This window comes from Natrix helvetica (assembly GCF_964273705.1).
Source record: "Natrix helvetica genome assembly, chromosome: 1".
NCBI lineage: Eukaryota > Metazoa > Chordata > Lepidosauria > Squamata > Natricidae > Natrix > Natrix helvetica.
In genome coordinates, this window is record NC_138548.1 from 332,282,375 (window position 1) to 332,303,718 (window position 21,344).

Sequence of the window (21,344 nt, forward strand, 5' to 3'; positions counted from 1 at the left end):
CTTCCTACCCTCTCTCCTTCTCTTCCTCTCCCTTCCACCCTCCTCTCCTTATCTCTTTCTTCCTTCCCACGTCTTCCTTTCATTCTCTCCTCCTCTCTCTCTTTCTTTTTCTATTGTTGTTGGTTGCTTTTCTATGGAGACCGGTTGAGTTGTTTTTTCCCATCCAAAGGAAATAACTCTCCAAAACTGGAAAAGAATGGAATTAAGTGTTTGTGTGAGAGACGGGATGGGTGGAGGGAGGGAGGAAAACAGAGAGAGGGAGAGGGAGAGGTTTTGCTTCTCATCCAAGAAGCTTCTTCAATTCACTCAGAACTTAAGAAGCTTCTTGGATGAGAAGCAAAATGTCTTCAATGAAAAACAAACAAAATTCTGTTGACTGTTGAAAAAGCACCTTTTCTGCAATGGGTTGTGAAGCATTTCAGAAGCCATTTACTGCAAGCATTCCTAACTTTGTAGTTGGTTGGTTTTATTGTTTGTCTTGCCATAAACAGCAAGCACCACAATGGAGGACTGAGAGTAGGGAGTCCTCTATCTGCTATTACTTATATTCCTGCCTCAGCCAGGCAGGGAGAAGGATAATTGCCCAGCTCAGAGAGATGTCTCAAGTATAGCAAGGAAGGCATCAGGGAAAACCATATCATATCAATATGAAAATTCTATTAAGAGAGCACGAAGTTTGGAGGATGTATGGAGATATCCTTAATCAATTGGAGCCAAGATTTGGAGCCAAACTTAACAAGTCTTTAACAAGGCTGTACCAAATGTCATGGTTTGTTGTGAAATGGTGCTTTTTGATGACATTTCACTGACAAAAAATGCCCATGGGAAGTTCTCAAAGATTATGCTAAATCACATGGTTCTTTATAACTATAAATATGTGCAACCTTATTTTACTACTGCTTTTAAACAACTGCTTTCAAACAACTTTTGCCAGAGCAGTTTATTGTGGCTTATTTTCCAGAGTTTACTTGCTTTATTTATAACTTTTATAGTTTAACCCAGTCAGAAGATAAACTATGGGTAAAATAGATAATGTGACTAATGCAAATAATGCAATGGATGCTAATCATGTCTGCCAGGATGGACATCTTCAGCCATGCACTGAGTTTAATAGCTTGGTAGTATAAAGCTGTTTGGACTCTTATTCAAAATGCCATGAGGGAGGAGACATCTGGAGCAAGACATTCTGCAGATGCTCTTAGCACATGTGTTGGCTAAGTACTGGCAAGGAAGTGCCTGATGTATTTTGGAATTATCATGTTTTAATTACATATAGCATGGTGTTACATAATCACAAATAAGCCCCACTGAGATCAGCAAACTTGGCTCTGAGAAAATGTGTGCACAGAGTGATGTCAATGATCTCTTCTTAAATACCTCCAGTGATGGAACATCCACAGCTTCTAAAGCAAGCCATTCTACTGATTAATTTTTCTCAGTGACAGGATTTTTTTTTAAGTTTTAGTGTCTCTCATTGATAAGCTTCCATCTTACCTTACTTCTTGTCCTGCCCTCAGGTGATTTGGAGAATAGATTGACTCCTTTTCTCTGTGACAGCGCCTCAAATATTGGGAGACTACTATCATGTCACTCCTAGTCCTTCTCTTCATTGGGCTAGGCCTGTGATGGGAAACCTATGGCACGCATGCCACAGGTGGCACGTGGTGCCCTCTCTGCGGTATGTAAGCCGTCACTCCAGCTTAGCTCCACCACAATGCGTGCATGCCTCCCGCCAGGCAGCTGATTTTTGGGTCTCTGCCACGCATGCACAGGAGCATAGTAAATGCACATGTGTGAGGGAAGAAACAGGGGGTTGTGTGGACATGCGCAGGGGGAAGAGCACGCAGGGGGTATTGTGCGCACATTGCATTATGGGTGTGGGCATGCGCGCACTTTGGCACGCGAGGACAAAAAGATTAACCATCACTGGACTAGGCATACCCAACTCCCACAACTGTTCATCATATGGTTTAGCCTGCAATCCCCTAATAATCTTTATTACTCTTTTCTACACATGTTCTAGAGTACAGAGTGACACTGTATTGTTTTAAGAAGAATTCAGATTGCTTCCTATAATAAGTATAAATTATTTCCATGGAATGAGTTAATGAAAGCTTATGAAAAAGCTTTCTTTTTAGTTGTTCCACTTTGTTTTCCTGCATTGTACCAAACCACAAAATTACTATTATCGTTGACTAAGGTATATTTTACTGTTTTTGCACATTAGACCAAACCATAATGTGTTTTATTTGGTTTTGGCTCAGGGCGCTGTGAATCTGGCCATTATGGTTTGTGGACCATGACGCTTGGATCAACATGTTATTGTTGTAGTTTATTTAATAAATCATGATTAAACAAATATTACTTACCTTAAAGAGTGAATATTATCTTTATATGAGGATGACTAAACTCTTGGCAGATGAAATATAAGTGTTAATCTATGCAGTGAGTGATATACTTTCATGGTGTACTCTTCAGAATTGATAGAAGGCATAAAGACACAATCGAGACATGCTGTAGATACTTTTCTTTTAGAGTGGTAAACCACTGTCTTTGAAGTCTAATTAAATCTGTCAGTTCCAGAAAGACATGGAAATAATCAGTGTTGTCCTGAAATTAAATCTGTGGCTTCACCACTAAAGCCCTTTGTTGCAAATTAAACTGAAAACGTAGGGAAAAATGGGAAAATTACTTGACCGTAAATTAAAGAAAAAGCAATCAAAGACTTTAAAAGATACCCAAAAGAAGCTGGCTCCAATTGCCTCATCAGTCAAATAGTCTGTGGGATTTTAATGAGAATTGGTTGTGGTCACCTTTATAGTTGTAACTGCAAAAATAATGAAATTTTATTTTCATCCTAAGAGCTCTTTTGAACAAACAGTAGTTTAATACCAAATAGCTTTTCTGGAGGTATTTTAGCTATGTTTTATAGACACAGCTCTCTTATGGTCTATGAATCAAATTCTGAGAAGAAATCAATATAACTTATTGTCTGTCTGTCTGTCTGTCTATCTGTCCATAGCTAGACTTAGTTTTATAGGAGAACATAAATGTTCATTCCACGGAAGGTCCAATCCACGGTCCAAGTAATGTTGTGACAGATCTGAGATGGAACTGTTGAAGAGCCACTATAGCTAGAGACAACGTGGTTTGACGCTCTTTTTCAGGTAGGAGTTCTGAAACTTTTAACAGAGTCTCCAGGTATTCCACCTAGAACAGTATTGGTGAACCTTTTCGGCACCAAGTGCTGAAATGGGGGCTTGCACTCATGTATCCCTGAAAACAGGCACGCGTACCATAGGTTTGCCATCATGGACCTAGAACATACGTGGACAAGAATAAGAGGAGAGCATGCTATAAAGAATGGGTAGGACACCATCACGTCAGTTCCCTCATGATTTGCAAACCAATCTGTTTCAGCAAGATGGATTGATGGTTGGGTCTTTCTGCAGGAGTTGGACAGTTATATTTACTGCTTCCTAGAAGGAAGTCCTGTGATTCTTACATTTTAAAAAGTAGAATCTTTATAGTCAACAGGATTTGCTGCAGATGTACTACTCTTTCCTATAAAAAGAAAAAGAGAAGCTTGAAACCAGAATGCAGTCCCAAAGTTGCAATCCTTGATGGCACTCTGACAAACTGGTGGATCTGTCAGGTGAATTATTCAAAATGATCCTGTCTCATTTCTCAGACTGGAAAACTCCGAGAGTCTAAATCACATCAGCGTGCATGACATTTCCTTCACTGTGCTAAAACAAGTGACAGAGTGACCGTGTACTATGCATCAAATAACCCCAAATATAAATAGAGCTTCATGGCTGTCAGAAGAATAAATTAGCAATTCTTTTTCCATTCTGCTAGAAATACTACGAAACGGGTGTATAAAACAGCTTTAATAACATATGCTCGAAATAAGGCATGTATCCTGCTTTAATTATCCTGAAAGGATGCCTGCCAAAGCAAGGAGCCACTAAGATTGTTTCTGTGTTCGAATTTTGTTTCAATTTGGATGGATGTTGTAGACATCTAAATCCATGTATAGATTGCATCCATCATCCTATTGCAAAACAACCTTTTTAAAATGGTGGCTTAGTATGGACCTCAGGTATTTGTAGGCCTGCAGGAAGCTCAGGAAGAGAAAATGTGACAAACACCTTCTTCCTACAAAGAAATCAATTGATCTATTTTTGGCCTCCACCATCCCTTACAATGTTATCCGTGAAACAGCTCACTTTCTTCTGTCACTGCCTTGGTAATGAGCCAATCCAGGTTAGCGGATGTACCATAGTCACCTATTCACACAATTGTTAGAATTAATCTGGAAAATGTCACATTCTTTGACTCAAATGCTTATTTGTCTAGCGGGGAGAAATCCCAGTGCCTTCATTATATATCTGGTAATAGCACCCTCCCACTCTCACACACACAACTATAATGAAAATGCTGAGAACTGTCATCAGTGAAAAGAAGTTTGCCTCTGACTTCATGATAGCTGACATATCTTTTTTCGATAGTACGATTCATGCACTGTAAGCAGATTCTGAGTTGTCAAGATATTTAACTGTCATCCCGTTTAGAAACAGCATTAATTAATGCTTGGGCAAGGCAGAGCCAGCTCTTCTACAAAAGCTCTCAGTCCTACCTCCTTGGCGTTGACTCTGTTGATCCTACTTCTTCCATTCGCTTTAGTGCTCCACGGAGAGAGTTTGTGTACCAGGAGGTGGCCTCATGCTGCTAACAATCTCATCTTAGAAGTGACAGAGCCAGTTGTTTCATAGGAACAGCTCTCACAAGGTTTGAACCGAATGCTCTAAAACCAGACTAGTCTGTTAACAAAGAAAGAAGACAGGTGGCTTCAAGCCAGTTCCACTGTACAAAGAGGAAAGAAACACGGGAGTTTAAAGCTTTGATTTCCCTAAATAGGTTTTGAACTGGAGATGAAGTAATAAGGGGTTTTGCTCATAATGGCTTCATTAGTAATTTCTGCAATGTATCTACTTGTTAGAAAGCCCTCTGAGTTCTTGAATGCTGGTTTTGCCTGCTTCCCGATCATTTTCTCAAGGAAAACTTGATTCATGAATTCATTTATGGGTCTTGCTACTTCTGGAAGAACTCTGTTGCTTATTGACAAGCAGTTTATTCCTAAGAAGTCAGCAATTCAGGTATTCTAGTCCGTGAAGAAAATTACATCTGGAACATCTGTGGACTTCCACTCCCAGAATTCCCCAGCCAGAATGCTAATATCACCTGGATCTTAACAGATTGGGAATCCACACATCTTCCAAGATACTGAGGTTGAGGTTGATTTAGATGATATATCTAAATCAGAGCCATGGTGGCGCAGTGGTTAGAGTGCAGTACTGCAAGCTGATCACCGACTGCCAGCAGTTTAGCAGGTCAAATCTCACCAGGCTCAAGGTTGACTCAGCCTTCCATCCTTCCGAGGTGGGTAAAATGAAGACCCTGATTGTTGGGGGCAATAGGCTGACTCTGTAAACTGCTTAGAGAGGGCTGTAAAAAGCACTGTGAAGTGGTATAGAAGTCTTAAGTGCTATTGCTATCTACTGAGTACGTTTCATCAGAAACTCTCCAATGACATAATGTGTTTCCTTTCTTTGACTATAAATAGAAGTTACTGTTTTTTTAAAAAAAAGTTCAATCTGAGAAGACTCTTTAAGAGTACCCTCTTGTGATAAAGGAAAGAAGTTGCAAACTTCTGGTAAAACTACCAAAGTTGAGAAATGTTGATGAGGGAAATACCTGCTTAGGGTCGTGTTGTCAGGATTCCAAGTAACACCCCCAACGAAAGAAGACTCCGAGGCTTGAGTTTCCTCAAAGTTCCATTTTATTAGAGATGTCATATTGGCACATCTGGAAAAACCCGAATCTGAAAGCTTCCAGGTTTTCCTCACCCAAAAGAAAGTTCAAGTCCCTGCCCAGCACCCACACGTCCGTCAAATGGTCCAATCAGGCACCGTCCAAAACGAGATGCCTCCCAGTCACGCCACTCCAGGTGCAGGGTAAGGTGTCCTTGACTCTCTGAGAAAAGAATGTTATTTAGATTATATATCGCCCATACTCTATATAATTCCCCCTCCCATTTTCCCACATTAGAAAAGGTGACAGGCCTGAAGGCCCAAAGTAAAAGATGGCTTCCAGGTCTGACACCTGTCCTCTTGAAAACTGTGAGGAAAGGGGCCAAAGAGTAAATTTCTCAGGGCTCTCCTTGCCATTATGACTGTACTGTTCACATCTGGCTTCCTTACTACTGCCTTTCTGAAAGATGCCAAAGATATTTCTTTTCATTGAGAGTTTAGTCATTCAAGAGTTTTGTTTCATGTTATTTTAATTGAGGGCCATGAGACTTGTGATTTAGGAGATGTTTTGATTTACTGTATTTTTCTGAGAATAAGACGCACCTTTTTCCCTTAAAAAAAAGGCTGAAAATCTGGGTGCATCTTATACACTGAATACAGCATTTTTTGCCTCCTAAAACCCCTCCCCCTTCACCAAAATGGCCGTGCATAGCTTGTAGGAGGTTTTCAGAGAGCTCCTGGGGGCTGGGGAGAGCAGAAATGAGCAGAAAACGGGCCGTTTTGGGGAGATTTGCAGAGTGCAAAAACTTTTTTTTTTTTAATTTGCCTCTTCAAAACCTTGGTGCATCTTATACTCCAAAATTACATTAATGTTTTTATACTCACTAAATTGCCCAGAGTTAGTGTGCAATTTACAGGTAGTCCTCAAATTAGGAATGTAATGGAGCCTGTCAACTATGATTGTAAGTCATGATGATTGTAAAGCAAGTTACCGTGTGACAGGATCCAGTTCAACAACCTTTATTGCAGCAGTTGTTCAGCGAATGTGGCAGTTGTTAAGCAAACACCGTGGTTGTTAAGCAAACCCATTGTTTCTTATGGACTGGGTTTTTTTGCCACATACTGGAAATAAATGCCGATTTCTGATAAAAAAAGGTTGTAAATCACAGCCATGTGACCATGGGATATTACAAATGGCTGTAAATGCGAGCTGGTTGTTGAGTACGCAAAATGTGTTCAAATGACTGCTGGAGGGGGGTGGGTGATGTCCATATTTCAAAGGTGGATCATAAGTAGCTTTTGGGGGGGGGGTGCATTGTAACTTTGAATGGTGGAGTAGTGTGATGGCCTAGAGGTGGATCTCTCGCCTCACAATCAGGAGGCTGTGAGTTTGATCCTAGGTAGAGGCAGATATTTCTCTCTCTGGGCACACTGAGAATATATCTGCTGAACAAAACTCTACATTGGTGACAGGAAGGGCATCCGGGCATTAAAACACTCTGCTAGCTCCATTCAGTGAAGTTAAGTGATTGTGGGGTTGTTAAAAGATGATGATGGTAACTTTGAACGGTCATTAATGAACTGATCATAAGTGAAAGGTGCTCTGTAAACATTTTTTTAATTAAAAATGGTTGATTGAACTATGACAAGATGAATGATGAAACCCTTGTGTTTGCAGATGGGTGCCACAGGAGCCTGAAACCTAGGTACAATGCAATATTTTATATAAACTGGCTTTTTATATTGACGATGAAGATGTCCATTTCTCTGACTCTTGATGATTCTATGGACCAGGTCTCTCCACATCTTCTGATCATGCACTATTTCTTCCCATTGTTCTGGGTTCTGGCTGGTGCCACCTTTGATGGTGTCCAGCCATCGTGTTCTTTAGGTGGCCTGGTTTTCTTTTACTTTTAATTGAAGGCTTCATTAAATCAAGACTTGACAAGACGTCACAAATATATCCACTTTTAGAAGTAATGATTACACGTTTGGAAGCTGTGTGCACTCTTTGGAAATGGTGAGAAAGAAGTCCTTTGGATTGTGTGTAAGTGCGCCAGCTTCCTTGCTTCAATCAGAATAGAGCTGGAAGGGACCTTGGAGGTCTTACAGTCCAACCCCCTACTCCACCCCTTAACCAGCTTAACCCCTCAACAGCTTGGTGTCCCGGTGGGGGAGAGAGGAGAACCGGCTTATTGCTCGCATAAGTTGATCTGCTTGCATGTGTGTCAATGGTGGGATTCAATTTTTTTACTACCGGTTCTGTGGGCGTGGCTTTGTGGGCGTGGCTTTGTGGGCGTGACAGGGGAAGAATACTGCAAAATCCCCATTTCCTCCCCACCCCACTAACCTGCTTTCTAGCTCCGTTCTCCTGTTCAGGGCAACAGAAGATGATCGGCTGGGAGGCAGCAGGGATGGGGGTCAGTCCATTTGCCAGTTTTCCGAACTATTCAAAATTTCTGCTGCCAGTTCTCCAGAACCTGTGAGATCTGGCTGTATACCACCTCCGATGTGTGTGTACCAGCTATTGCTCACACGGCCCGGTTCCAAACATGGCCCAGTAATGGGCCACAGCCCGGGGATTGGGGATCCCTGCCCTATACAAGCCACAAGTATAAATCAGCTATATTAGCTTTATTTTCAGGCTCATGCAGAAGGCTGGAAAAAGTGACGCTCCTGTCACATGTATTTTAAGCTTCCTATTGTAGTTAGACTCCCTTGAACGATATATGGACACAAAGATTCCCCCACAAATTTTATTAGATATGCGCCTAATTCACACTACCGCTAGTTGCTGTGTGTAACTTTTTTTATTAGCATCTCAGCCAAATGATGAAATCTGGAAGTGATGGCAGAATCTCGGGTTTTTGGGGGGAGTAGTTGCTTAGACATATGGTTCCTTTTCCAAAGAGGTTTGTGTGACACTCATTTAAAGCAATGCACAAAAGTGTCATATGGTATTGGGCTTTCTGTTTCGGTATTTGCTGTGAAGTTTCAGGAAAATAATGACAAACCAATGCAATATTTTGATGCTTTGCTTCTGCTATCCACTCAACTCCCCCCCCCCCCCCATCCGCCGGCCGCCAATCTTTTGGGTTTCAGCATCTCAGCCTTCCATCTGTCATGCATTGCTCAGTGCTTTGTTCTAGGATTAATGGCCTTTACAAAGCTGTCTCTGGCTAAATTGGTTGGTTTCCCGTTGCTCAGTGAAGAAACTTGGTTCCATGACAGGTCTGATCACAGCCAAGAAGATTCCGTGCTTAAATGTTTTCAGCTGGTGGGAGAATTCAGCCCTGTAATCTTTAGAAGGCTCCTCAGATAGTGAAGGAAGATAATGACCACTTGGCTGTCTTTATGAATGAGGCAATGGGGGAAGAATCCCACCCCCCCAAAGAGAGAGGGAGAGACCACACATAGTGACAGTTTTCTCTAGCCCACATGAAACATTGAACGCGACTCTAGTATTTCTTCATTTAGGAATGTATCCAGTTAGGTTTCTTCTTCTTTTAATGTTCATGTTCATGTTTTTGTTTTTAAAAAAGCACAATTAGAGCAAGCCTCTGATGAAATTCTCCGATGAGAAGACATTGCTCTATAGTATTTTTTTTTCTTTGACTTTGGTGGGAACTGAGTGAAGACCTCCAGAGGTCTATTGCTAGAGGAAGTTTGAGACCACCAACCTGTAAGCTATAGATCCATCTGGTGTTTCTGCTACGTTTGCATTTTCTCCGCCAAATTTATTATTTTCCGTCTAGGTCAATTTCTGTACAACTGATCACTAAGAAACTGGTTGAAACAGATGTGTGATAAAATAGCTGTATTGTCCAGAAATCATTATCAAGCCATTGTGAAGCATTGCATGGAATGTCTATTTATCCATTTTGTATTTACAAGTTCTAGAAAAGAACCAGGGTGAATAAAAATAGATGATTTCTTTTTTAAAAAAATTAAAAAATGGTTTTTAAAAATTTTTTAAAATGGTTTTTAAAAAATTTAAATCTGATTGTTTTTATTTTTAATCAAATTTATTTTGATAAAATGCTTTTGGAGTAAAAATCTATCTAAAGAGTTTTCTATTTAAGATACATTAATAATTTAGTTTATTCAGCATGAAATGGAGCTTAGTTATGTAGCATGAGACTGTATATTCTGCAATATTTACCTTTTTGGTAAACTCATTCAATAGAATCCAAGCTATACAAGCTAAGATAATATGCACTGCATTGATGCATTCACACAATTTCACAGTAACCATGAGATAAATCATAAAACAAAGTTCAGGAATATTCTTCCACCCCATTGTGATTCTTTGAAGAGAAATGTATCTGTACCACCAGGCTCTAAATGTGAGGAGGAAGGGCAAGCAATAAAAATGAAAGTGAAACCTTCTAAGCAGCTTATAAATATAATATTAAAGAGCACCTGTCATTTCAGATCCATCATGGCAGTGCCTGTTAGCAGGCATCCACTCACCTGCTGCTGCCACGTCCCTCACCTTGTTACGTCACTGGCCCATCACCAGCCATCCCATTAAAGTGAATGGGACTGTCGGTGAGTCAACAGCAGGTCATAGGAGGAGCTGCTGTGGGACAGAGATGACAGTTGCTCTTTAAAAATTATGATCTAAATCAAGCCTTTTTACTAGTAATTTAAATTATGATTTAAATTGACTTGATTTAAATTAAATCCACGCTGAAAAAAATAGGGAAAATATTCTGTTGATCATGGTCAATATGAAGAAAACCAAAACTGAGGACCATCTCAAATGATAACTTAGGCAAAGATCATCTTCAGACATAGCACTTAATGAAAACACTATTCTATAATCCCAGTTAGGTTTGAACCATAGTCATAACTCAGAAACCAAGCATTAGCTTCTTTCAAGTTACAAAAGGAAAGTAGCAGAGATCTTGGTTAAACATAGATTTGTTTAGTAGCTCCTTCTGGAAGGATAAAATGAATTGGAGTGATAGAATATCATGGACAAGTATTCTTGCTTTTTCCCAAATGTATTATGACTAAAAGGGAGAAGGCTGATGATAGACAGGAAGGTGATAATGGAAGCTTCACCTTCTCAGGTCCTTACTATTTAGTTTGAATGACAAGAATTTTCAGCAAACATGGGCAAAGGTTTAGAAAATGTTTGCAAGAATATGTTACAAGACTTAAGGACACTGTAAAATAATAGTGCGTAATTAAAAGTATATATAAATGAACATTTTTTCTTGTACTGCTGACAATGATTTGATGCTTTTTAAAATTATATTTTAGTACGTATTTTGAAAATACAATACCTTAAAAAGGAAAATTAACCAATGACAAAAGCAATTAAAAAGAAAAAAAAATCAAATCAAATATTTGTGTGTGGATATAAGCGCATACATAACACATATTTTGTTTATATATATATATATATATATACACATGATCTTAAGAAGCAATAAAAACATTTAAAACTATTTAAACAACACTGTTTTTCCCCGATATGAATTGATTCAGATGTGTGTTTGATCTTCTTGGTTAATAGAGTTGGTTGCAAATTGCCGCAACCAATTGACTGATTATTATTGTGCGTAAAGGCAGCAAGTTTGTGTATCGAAAGTATCTATTTTTTTCCCCTTTACTGTGGCTTTTTTTTGTGCGTGAAGGCAGTCAGCTCATTTCTCATTCTCATCCTGCATGACAGAAGGTTATTGGATAATTGAGTCTGTCCTTGAAGGGAGATGACAGCTTTCGCTAGAAATTTGACAGTTGACTTTCTTTCAACACAGTTGCCTTGCTGGGTGAGTTCAGGAGAGACTGGTTTGCTGTGCTTCCTTTTTTTCCTATTAAGGATACTGAGAATCTGTCACTTGATGAACTTCAACAATTATAGACAGGAAAAAGATAGTGTGTACCTGAATTTGTGCCTCTTGGACATTTTCATTAAATTGATTGATTGATTATGCACTATCAAGTCATATTCAGCTCCTAGCAACCACAAGGATTTACCTCCATGATGATCTGTCTGTAACTAGTCCTTGAGGTCTCCCAATGGTGAACCCATCGGCACTATAACTCAGTCCCTCCACCTCACTGTTGTTTGTCACCTTCTTCCTTCCACTTTTCCCAGAGTTCTCCAGAAAGCCTATTCCAGAGAGCTACGTCAATACTGGAGAATACAGTAGTCCTTGATTAATGGCTACCTTCAGGGGTGGGATGCTAGGGGTTCGCAGGGATTCGGGAGAACCTCTAGCTAAGATTCTGTGCAGTTCTGAGAAACCCCAAATCCCACTCCTGGCTGGCCCTGCCCCACCTCACCCCACTCCACCCCTCTCAGGAGTCCCCACGCGGCCCATTTTAGATGCAGGTAAGTGCAGGGCATGCATGGAGGCTTGGGGAGGGTGAAAAACAGGCCTACTGCAAGTTCGGGAAGGCCCGTTTCCAGCCTCCAGAGGGCCTCCGGAGCCTGGGAAGGCTGTTTACGCCCTCCCGGATGCTCAAGGAAAGCCTCTGGAGCCTGGGGAGGGCAAGAACGCCTCCCCCACCATGGTACAGAAGGCTGACTAGGCCACTCCCACCATGGCCATGCCCACCCAGCAACCAGACAGAGAACCCCTTGCTAAAAGTTTTGAAGCCCACTCCTGGCTACCTTGTTAAGTGACGGATGAAAGTTACGATGGTGCTGAAAAAGTCATTTTATGACTGGTCCTTTGCTGTGCTGTAGCATCCCAATGGCCTCATGATTGCCCTTTGCATTCTTCATAGCTGGCTTCTGCCAAGCAATTAGTGGAAAAGCCAGCAATAAAAATTAAAGTTATGATCTTGTGATGTCTCACTTAACAACTGTGGATGCTTTGCTTAATGACCATGGAGGTCAAGTGAGGTTACATAAATCCATTGTCATAATCTGATGCCTTAACAATCACATCCTCTGTCAATGGAATTGGCAGTCCCAATTGTTGTTGTTGTTGTTGTTGTTGTTGTTGTTGGGCAAGGACTATCTGGATATGCAGTTCTTGGATGAACTGCTGGTTTGTTGGTGTTCTCTGAATTAATTATTTTCCTGTTGATGTTTCATTGTCAAGGTAGGTAATATCGTCATTACATTTCTGGTCCTTATTTTCAACTGCTTCTAATGTTTAGCATTTAATGAGTAAGGAAAGAATCACGAGCAAGGCTATGTCGTTGTGACAGTGGTGCTAAAAGATCATAGTTTTGTACATCTATTCTGTAGTAACTTGCTTTGCAAAATGGTTCTGAGGCAGGCAGGGAAATAATTCTATAGACATTGGCAAACCTTAGTGCGTCTCTGTTTCTCACCACTGCTGAGGCTGATTGAGGCAATGCAGTGTCGCTCTTCAGTGACATCCAGTGATATCCAGTGACATCCAGAGGCTTCTGATCTTGTTTTTAAGAATTATATTGAGAGAATATATGGAATATATTTGGATCACTTAAATTTTGCTAAGCTGAAACCAACATTCATGGCAAATATTAAGCCTAGTAACTCACTCTAAATTCTTATACAATAGTAGAGTTGGAGGGGACCTTGGAGGTCTTCTAGTCCAACCCCCTGCCTAGGCAGGAAACCCTATACCGTTTCAGACAAATAGCTATCCAACATCTTCTTAAAGACTTCCAGTGTTGGGGCATTCACAACTTCTGGAGGCAAGCTGTTCCACTGATTAATTGTTCTAACTGTCAGGAAATTTCTCCTCAGTTCTAAGTTGCTTCTCTCCTTGATTAGTTTCCACCCATTGCTTCTTGTTCTACCCTCAGGTGCTTTGGAGAATAGTTTGACTCCCTCTTCTTTGTGGCAACCCCTGAGATATTGGAACAATGCTATCATGTCTCCCCTAGTCCTTCTTTCTCTTAAGCTAAACATACCCAGTTCCTGCAACCGTTCTTCATGTTTTAGTCTCCAGTCCCCTAATCATCTTTGTTGCTCTTCTCTGCACTCTTTCTAGAGTCTCCACATCTTTTTTACATCGTGGCGACCAGAACTGAATGCAGTATTCCAGGTGTGGCCTTACCAAGGCATTATAAAGTGGTATTAACACTTCACATGATCTTGATTCTATCCCTCTGTTGATGCAGCCTAGGACTGTGTTGGCTTTTTTGGCAGCTGCTGCACACTGCTGGCTCATATTTAAATGGTTGTCCACTAGGACTCCAAGATCCCTTTCACAGTTACTACTACTGAGCAAGGTATCACCTATACCCGTGATGGCGAACCTATGGCACGTGTGCCACAAGTGGCACACGGAGCCATTTGTCAGGGCATGCGAGGCGCTGCCCTGTCAGCTGGCCAGCGTGCATGCGCGCTGGCCAGCTGAGTTCACCTTTTTAAAAGCTATTTTTCGCCTTCTCCAGGCTCCAGAGGCTTTATAGGAGCCTGGGGAGGCTTCCCTGAAGCCTTCGGAGCGCTTAAAACCACCCTCCGAGCAAACCGGAGTGACTTCCGGGTTGCTCGGAGAGTCGTTTTAAGCGTTCCGAAGGCTTCAGGGACCGTCTGGACAGCGGAGGGAGGGGGGACTCTATAGCCTTCCTGCCATGCGTCCCGCACAGGAATCCGTCCCCTTGGGGCTTTGCGCGGGCGTCGCAAGGATTAAGCCGAAAGGGGGAGACGGGGAAAGCGAAGGGGGCTTTGTTGTCCTCCTTCTCCTCCTTTCCCCCTCCGACTCGAATGCGGCGCTGGGGCCCGGCAGGCAGCGAACGAGTCGGAGCCTGCCGACTGGAGGAAGAGGGTGAGAGGCGGGTCCTGTGAACGGCGGCAGCAGCGGCGGCAATAGTCGCAACTCGGCGGCGGGCCGCCCCGGCTGAGAGACAAAGGAGGGGAAAGGCGGCAGGCAGCCGAGTTGCGACTATTGAGCGCTGCGCGGCGCCGCCTGGGGCCGGGATCGAGGCGGCTGCGCGGCCTGCCTGGCGTGGTGCGGCTAGAGGAGGAGGAGGAGGAGGCGAGGGCGGCGCGGCCGAGGCCTGACGGACTTCCCTTCGGCCGAGGCCGTCCTAGCGGCAGCGGCGGCGGCAGCGATGTGAAGGCCGGGCCCTGGCGAGCACAAAGAGGCTGGGCGGAGCGGTGCAAGGAAGCCGGGCCCGAGGCGCCACACGGCGGAGGCTATCCGGGCCCGGGCGATGGAGACACACGTCTCGTGCCTGTTCAGGGACCGTCCCGAGGCTTCCCTGAAGCCTTCAGAGCGCTTAAAACGACCATCGAGGGTGGTTTTAAGCGTTCCAAAGGCTTCAGGGAAGCCTCCGGACGTTCCCTGAAGCCTCTGGGGGCCGGGGGAGGCTATTTTCGCCCTCCCCAGGCTCCTATAAAGCCTCTGGAGCCTGGGGAGGGCGAAAAAAGCATGCAAAAATGGGTGCGTTGTGCGCGCATGCGCACTGGGGGGCGTGTTGCATTATGGGTGCAGCACGCCCGCACATGACCCCCCCACGCTCCCCCCACTTGTGGCACGCGAGCCAAAAAAGGTTCACCATCGCTGACCTATACTGTACCTGTGCATTCCTTTTTGTTGCCTAAATGTAGAACCTTACTCTTTTCACCATTGAATTTCATTTTATTAGATAGTGCCCAATGTTCAAGTTTGTCAAGATCCTTCTGTATCTTAAGCCTATCTTCTGGAGTGTTGGCTATTCCTGCCAGCTTGGTGTCATCTGCAAATTTGATGAGTTCCCCATTTATTCCCTCATCCAAATCATTGATGAAGATGTTGAAGAGTACTGGGCCCAAAACAGAGCCTTGGGGTACTCCACTGCATACTTCCCTCCATGTAGATGCAGTTCCATTGAGAACTACACGTTGAGTGCGGTTGGTCAGCCAGTTATGAATCCATCTGGTGGTGATGCTGTCTAACCCACATTCTTCTACTTTATCTAGTAGTAGGTTATGGTCTACCTTATCAAAAGCCTTACTGAAGTCCAAGTAAACTATATCGACGGCATTCCTCTGGTCCACTAATTTTGTCACATTATCAAAGAATGCAATAAGATTAGTCTGGCATGATCTGTTTTTGACAAATCCGTGTTGGCTTTTGGCTATTACTTTGTTTGCTTCTAGGTGTTCGCAAATTCGTTGCTTGATTATTTTTTCCAGAATCTTTCCTGGTATTGAGGTCAGGCTGATAGGTCGGTAGTTTCCTGGATCTAATTTTTTCCCTTTTTTGAAGATGGGAACCACATCAGCTCTTTTCCAGTCCTCTGGTAGTTCCCCGGTGTTCCAGGATCTCTGAAAGATATAATTCAGTGGTTCTGAGATCTCGTCTACTAGTTCCTTCAGAACCCTGGGGTGTAATCCATCCGGTCCTGGTGATTTGATCTCGTCTAGGGTAGACAGGTGCTCACTTACCATTTTCTTCCCTATTTCAATTTGTGTTCCTAATCTGATTTTTGTGGTGCTGCTTTTGATAGGTTGGACTGTTTTATCCCTCTGTGTAAAGACAGATGCAAAACATGAGTTAAATAGTTCTGCTTTCTCCCTGTTGCTTGTCACCTTCTTGCCACTTTCTCCTAGCAATGGACCAATTGTTTCCTTAACTTTTTAAGGTTAATATAATATCTTGTGTGGATATTATAGGATAGTGATTTATTGTGTATTTAGATCAGTGGTCTCCCAAAATTTCTGGCTCTGTGGACTGGCAGCAGTGGGGAGTTGGGATGCGTCCGTGCACGCTGCTTGTGCAAGTGGAGCGTCCCACATTCACCCAGCACTTGCACAGTGTGGTTGCCAATGGGCCGCAGACCCATGCCTTGTTAACTCCAAATTTCACTATGGTCTACAGATCATTTAAAATATGTAATTTAATAAAACTGGCTGTACCACTGAGTACGGATTTCTCTCAGACATAGACTTGTAAGCTGCTCTGAGGAAAGTTGGGTTTGAGAGACATCATATACTTACTACTACCACTTTAGTGCTATTCATACTAAAAACAAAACAGTTAAAATAAATCAGAAAATCTATATTAAATTCTAAGTTATAAAGAAAATAATGAAAATGGTAATCAAAACAATTGCTTTGAAAGATCATTACATTCAAGAATAATGGTAAACAATGGCAGTGTGTTCAAAATCAATTGTTTTAATTATTTAATTTATTTTCTTCCTTTATTATTTTTTTTATAAATAACTCTGAACATACCTAATATTACTTCCTCCTCAGATTTTTCCAACAGCAGCAACCTTGTGAGGAGTAAAGTGAAATTATTGTTGCTATTACATGTTGCAGTTATAGGTGAAATCCACTTTAAGAAATTGAATTGAAATTTATCCTAAAAAAAGTGTGTCATTATGGAACACTCCTCCCTCTCATTCACCCAATTAGGTAAAGATTCCCCTCGCACATATGTGCTAGTCGTTCCCGACTCTAGGGGGCAGTGCTCATCTCCATTTCAAAGCCTAAGAGCCAGCACTGTCCAAAGATGTCTCCGTGGTCATGTGGCTGGCATGTTTAAATGCCGAAGGCACATGGAACGCTGTTACCTTCCCACCAAAGTGGTCCCTATTTTTCTACTTGCTTTTTTACACACTTTCAAACTGCTAGGGTGGCAGAAGCTGGGACAAGTAACAGGAGCTCAGTCCGTTATGCGGCGCTAGGGATTCGAACCACCAAACTGCCAACCTTTCTGATTGATAAGCTAAGTGTCTTAGCGGCTGAGCCACCTTTCACCCAATTAAAGATCTCTATTAATTTGCTCTTTTTGACAGGTCATTTTAAGAACCTGGATTGTTGTATTTATATTAAACAAAATTGCCATCAGTTGGATATTAGATTCTAAAATCTGAATGATCAAACTGTATATCTCTCAAATCTGTGGTGTTGTTACAATATATTATCTTCACATCAGATGATTTTCCTCTCTTTGTTGTTATTATATTAAAATGTAGCTTTCAAAGGAGTCTTGATAGAAGAGCAATGTGCTTGTATAACATTACCAGAAAGATGTTCCTTAAAAGTTGATTACTTGATTAACAATGTTAAGATCATTTGAAGAATTATGCTACCTGCACGATGGATCCAAATCAAAGACAAATTTGTTTTAGATAAAAACTAATAGTCAGATTTTAATAGCATTACTACTAGCTTTGCAAGAGTTGCCTTTTTTCAATTCCTGTGAAAGGTTGATATTTGCATAATAAATCATTGCACTCCTTTTGCCATAAAGTAATTTCAAAAGGCTGATCATTGTCTCTATCCGGTTTTGATATGAAATGTAAACACTAGAAAATGATAATAGTACCATTAAAGTCATCCACATTTTCTCTTCGGAAAGAATGTAATAGCTTTCTTCAAGCCATTAGAGAAGAAAAATGAGAGCTGTGCTAACCTGCAATAATTACAATAATAAAGAGGAAAGGAGCACTCCAGGTATTATAGTAGCGAAAAAAATGCTTGCTAAAATATCCTTATCTATATAGCACATACTCCACTTGAGGAATATTAACCTGTACATTAAGAGCCCAATCTCAGTTATTTGAAAAAAGTGTAAGATTACAAGCTAGCTAATTTAAATTGGCACTCGCTGTCACAATTTTTATTCATTTTTAAAGAAAGATAAAATAGGATAACCCCTTACCCATTTGCATCCCTGTATGTTTAGGTGTGTATTTTTCATTCTAAGTAGAAATGCCCTGGAATTTGGAACTGTAGCTAGATAAAAAAAAATCCAACCTAGCAAACTATTTGCTGTGAAGTTTAATGAAATATTCTTCATAAGTAGAGAATTTTGAGATTTTAAATTACTATGCGGGAAGTACACCCCTAAAGGACAGTAACAGAAACCTCACAGCACCCGAAACCTTGGAAAACAGTGTCAAGAGACTCAAGTCAGCCCTTCCCCCTTTAAGAAAACCAAGAAGCACCAGCTGAAAGGAAAACAAAACTCAGAGCAGCCTGCTAAGGACCTTTACAAAAGTAACAAAGCTTACCACAGAAAAACTTAAGTCGAGCCATTAAGGGGAATCAGGTTAAAAACAAACTCTCCGAGGTAAACCAAAACTCCTGTTTTCATTTTCCTGCCTCCTGACAAGAATAACCCCCAGTATAGGAAAGACAAAGGGCCTGGGTCAGGATTAACCCATTAAGGCAGAAAGACATGATCCAGGGCAATCACTTTAACCAAAGGTAAGGTAAAGGTTCCCCTTCCACATATGTGCTAGTCGTTCCTGACTCTAGGGGGCAGTGCTCATTTCCGTTTCAAAGCTGAAGAGCCAGCGCTGTCCAAAGACCTCTCTGTGGTCATGTAGCCAGCATGACTAAATGCTGAAGGCGTATGGAACGCTGTTATCTTCCCACCAAAGGTGGTTCCTATTTTTCTATTTGCATTTTTACGTGCTTTTGAACTGCTAGGTTGGCAGAAGGTGTGACAAGTAATGGGAGTTCACTCTGTTACATAGCGCTAGGTATTCAAACTGCTGAATTGCCAACCTTTCTGATCGACAAGCTCAGCGCCTTAGCTGCTGAGCCACCCTTCACTTTAACTAGAGGCACACAAATAAACCCATCAAGCTGCAGGAGCTTCAAAGAGGAATTAAGCATAAAAGGCGCAGAGTCACACTTCCAAGCTGCTTGCAGGCCAGGAACGTTTCAGCTGTGTCACTTTGTCACTGCGTTAATTGTTTGCTAGCCGAGCTGAAGACTTACTGCGCAGGTCATAGGCAGGTCATAGGCCTTTATCAGCAAGTGATGTACTGCGCCTGCTCACACACATTCCAGAGACTTTTTTACTTTTGTTCTTCCGTTCGTCTGCCAAGAAGGTGGGCGACAAACTGCTCTTGCCAAAATGTAACAATTAGATAGATTTGTTTATTTTCTTATTTTCATATTAAAGTTTGTTTTAATTAGAACTTGTTACTGGATCTTACTTTCGCTTTCTTGAAGATATGCTGTTTGGAAAAGCCGTCGGTCTAAGACCTCATTAGCTCAGGGTGAAATTTCCCCTGACACACTTTTTGCTTCTTGCCTTCCTACATTAAAAGCATTCCACTTTCTGGCAGCTTGCTTCTGCGTCCATTTCTTCTCAGAAATACGTCCCAGCTGGGAATGAACCTGGGGAAATTTCTTCCAACAACTACTTTTGCAATTTACCTACCTAGGAATTTTTACCACCAACATAGCAGACATTAGAGGAAAGACTTCCCAACACTTATATTATTACATGGAGAAATGCCCTGTTCTACAACTTTACTATTTCAAATGTACCTCAGGAGTCAACTTAATAATATCATTTAATTTACCCAAGCTCCATGATGGATATCTCTTTACTTTTTAAATTACTTTATGTAATTCAGGAAAAAAAAAACGATTTTCCAAAGCAACTCCCCTCTATATCCACCTTTACTATTGCTTTAAAATTTAAATTGATTGAATTAATTAAATTAAATGTAATAAATTAAAATTTATTATTGCTTTAAAGCCCTACATGGCTTAGTTCAGGTTATTTGAAAATAGTTTTATTTTGACTACCTGTTTATTTGCTTCCTTTTTCAAATCATTGCAGTGTCCCACTTAAACTTTCTGATTGGATGGATTTTACATGTTTGACAGACAAATCTTTATGAGCAGTTAGGAATTCTGTTTTTATTGCTGATTTTATGGTGTGGTTTGTTTTGTGTGTTTAATAAGTTAGGATAATAAAATGAAACAAATGTTAAACTAATAATTCAATAAAATTCTTCAAGCATCTATGGAAGCATCTCCTTCCAGCTAAAGGGGGATGGGACCTACTTTGTTATAATATCTTCCCGCACTGTTTGCTTGGAAGCTTTCTTGTGTCTGTGTGTTTCATATAGGAGACGTAATAAAAATGAAAAGTGCTAGCAAAAACATATTGGCAATTTCTCCAGACCGCTGTTTTCTGCTGAAAAGATAAAATAGATCACAGTACACAATGGTCCCATTGTTATATATTTTTATAAGTGCCTTTTAGAAATAATCTTAAGTTCACATCTACTATCTCGCCTCATGTTAAATACATCTCAGCTGTATCTTATTAAAGTCAAGGGCAATAGTACCATGGTTTTACTTTAGAAACTACTGAATTGTGCATTTTTCTAGCTAACCTAGTGGAAGTTGACTGGATGACATCTGAGAATGCTATTCAAATGGGCTAAGTGTATGATGTGTAATTTTCAAGGTAGGGCAGTTGGAAGTTCATAAGGTTGTGGTTTCTGGTCCTTTAACAAGTATGCATCTTTTTTTTTTTTTAGAAAATATATTCAAAAGAAAAATAGTCAAAATACCAGGAATTTGATTATGAAGCACACTGCTGAATATGGCTCACTTTAGAGCTACTTATGCCTGCATTTTTCTCTCTCTCAGTGGAGATCACACGTTAGTAACCCAGCAACTCTAATCCCCTGTATATGATATTGTAGAACCCTAAAACTAAATTAATTTAATTTGAATTAAATAATAATAATTCAGAACAGAACAGAACAGAATAACAGAGTTGGAAGGAAGGTCTTCTAGTCCAACCCCCTGCTTAGATAGGAAACCCTACACCACTTCAGACAAATGGTTATCCAACATCTTAAAAACTTCCA

At 41.1% G+C, this 21,344-nt stretch overlaps 1 protein-coding gene across 7 annotated transcripts in view; it reads left to right on the top strand.

Moving 5' to 3' along the window:
• Nucleotides 1-21,344, top strand: part of MAGI1 (membrane associated guanylate kinase, WW and PDZ domain containing 1) — a 538,606-nt gene that overhangs the window by 160,261 nt on the left and 357,001 nt on the right. The window lies entirely within an intron of this gene.